General features: G+C 41.6%; 1 non-coding gene across 1 annotated transcript; it reads left to right on the top strand.

Annotated features, from left to right (window-relative positions):
• Positions 1-1,083: 1,083 nt before the first annotated feature.
• Positions 1,084-1,187, top strand: LOC130978751 (small nucleolar RNA R71). The gene has a single exon (XR_009086368.1). It is a non-coding gene; the product is annotated as a small nucleolar RNA R71 (small nucleolar RNA).
• Positions 1,188-2,647: the final 1,460 nt, after the last annotated feature.

Here is a 2,647-nt window from a genome sequence, read left to right as displayed (position 1 = left end):
AAAAACCTTGAATATGTTTTCCCTTTTTCACCTCCTCCTAACCTCTGAGGAAATGGTGCTTTTGGTTGGTATGTTTCCAGCATGCCTTTATTTTGCAGTTCCGTGGCTTGCTCAGTTTCACTTTCCTGCTTAGCTTCTTCCACACCTTCCTTCAAGATTTCTGGCTCCTGTTCTGAGGGTCTGATTCCTTCTTCTTCTGAGACTTCCTTCAATATGGTGATGGCCTTGCATTCTTCCCATCTCACTCCCTTTTGTTCCCCTTTAGGATTCTTTTTTGTGTCACTAGAGAACACTGTAGTTGACTTGGGGGCCTGTTGAGATAGCTCTCCTACTCGAGACTCCATCCTCTTGAGTTTTTCACCATGGTTCCTTAAGGTAGATCTCACATCATCCCTAAAGCTTTTCAACTCACTTATGTCCTGACCCATGTTTGCAAGAATTCCTTCTATCCTGTTTAATTGATCTTGAAATTGTTGGTTCGGATTAGGTTGGGCCGGTTGATTATTTTGGCCATGATATGGTGGTTGGGAGTAAGTGTTTTGTGTGGCTTGGTATGATCTTTGGTTGGAGTTTTGGTATGTGGAATTGTTATGTTGATTGGGGTTGTAAGTTTTGTGGTTTTGTGGTTGGGTTTGCTGGTTTCCCCACCCAAAGTTTGGGTGGTTTTTCCAGCTTGGGTTGTAAGTGTTGGAATGTGGATCATATGGTTGCCTTTGTTGATTTCCCACATAGTTGGCCTCTTCCCAATCACCTCCTTCAGTGCTTACTTCCTCTTGATCTTGTGTGTGTATTGCAGCCACTTGATTTGTTTCTAATTTCCTGGTGAGCTCTGCTAGTTGCTTGGCAAACACCTTGTTTTGGGCTAGAATTGTATCAACATGGTTCAGCTCCATGACTCCCTTAGTGTTGTGTCTCTCTGAAGCATAGTAGTACTCATTCTCGGCCACTGTCTCAATCACTTCAATGGCTTCTTCCACAGTCTTTTTCCTGTTCAATGAACCTCCTGATGAATGGTCTACAGCCTTCCTTGATTCATAAGAAAGTCCATCATAGAAAATATGCAATTGCACCCAGTCATGGAACATGTCTGGTGGGCATTTCCTTGTCAAATCCTTGAACCTCTCCCATGCCTCGTAGAGAGTTTCACCATCTTGTTGTCTAAAAGTCTGAACCTCAGATCGAAGCCTCTTGACCTTTTGTGGGGGGTAGAAACGTGCCAGAAACTTGCTTTCCACCTCATCCCAGGTTGTTAGGCTCCCCCTTGGGAATGATTCCAGCCACTTAGCTGCCTTGTCCCTAAGTGAAAATGGGAACAAGAGCAGTTTATAGGCATCTTCCTGGACTCCATTGGACTTCACAGTGTCGCAAATTCTCAGGAATTTTGTGAGATGTTGGTTTGGATTTTCATTAGCACTCCCACCAAATGAACAATGATTCTCCACCAGTGATATTAGCTGTGGTTTGAGTTCAAAATTATTGGCCTGAATGGGTGGTTTCTGAATGCTGCTACCACAATTCCCAGAGGTTGGGTTTATGTATGAACCAAGAACCCTCCTCTCGGGAATGGCATTGTTTCCATTAGCTCTCTCATGGTTGTGAACTTCTCTATCCATGTTGAGATCTAGAGCTTCCTCAAAATTGTCCTCAGATTCTCCTTCAGATTCTTCTTCTCCCAGTACTCTCTTCCCTCTTGCTTCCCTTCTAAGTTTATGAAGGGTCCTCTCTGGTTCGGTATATGGAGGAGTTGATATCTCTCCTCTCCTACCTGTCATACAAGAACACAGCACAGGCAACAAACAAGTGAAATACTCTTGGTTAATGGAAGAGTATGGTTAGAGCAGTTGAGGAATTAATTCAAATAGTTAGTGAGTCAGTGAGTTAGTTGCTTGAATTTAAAGGCATAAAGAAAGAAAGCAAGTAACAGAGTGCAGAAATTAAAATTCAACAAGTAACTTGAACTGAATTAACAAAACAAGAAAAATGCTCAATCTAGTTAACTTCCAACTTGAGAATTGTCAATCGAAAAGCAATCCCCGGCAACGGCGCCATAAACTTGATAGCTACGATTTTAAGAAATTGCACGATCGGCAAAAATTCCTTCCGGCAAGTGCACCGGTTATCGTCAAGTAAAAACTCACAATAGAGTGAGGTCGAATCCCAAAAGGATTGGTTGAGTGAGCAATTCGGATTAGAAGTGTGTTCTAGTTGAGCGGAATCAAGATTTAGATGAGAATTGCGGAATGTAAAATTGGCGGGAAACGTAAATGGCAAGAAATTGAAATTGCGGAATCTTAAATTGCATGAATTAAAGAGCGAGAAGCTAAATTGCTGAAATTAAAAAGGGATCTGGGTGATTGCATGAATTTAATTGCAGAATGTAAAGAGAAAGTGGTAGATCAGAAATGGGGAATTCATTGGGTTTCAGGAGATATTGAGATCTCCGAATCAAAACATTTTTATCCCTTCCTCAACCAATGCGTTCATTAAATTTTGCTTGGCAATCTTATATGATTGGATCCCAATCCCTTGGCTCACCAATTCTCTCTAAAAACAAACAAATTCCCAATCCCTTGGTTTAAAAGTTCATAAGAAGAGATGACGCTCGATCACTGATTATACCACACAGTTTCATGAACCACAATTTGGT

The sequence above is a fragment of the Arachis stenosperma genome, chromosome 4 (genome assembly GCF_014773155.1).
Source record: "Arachis stenosperma cultivar V10309 chromosome 4, arast.V10309.gnm1.PFL2, whole genome shotgun sequence".
Lineage (NCBI taxonomy): Eukaryota > Viridiplantae > Streptophyta > Magnoliopsida > Fabales > Fabaceae > Arachis > Arachis stenosperma.
Note: the sequence above shows the minus strand (reverse complement) of the source record. Positions and strands in the feature narration are given on the sequence as shown.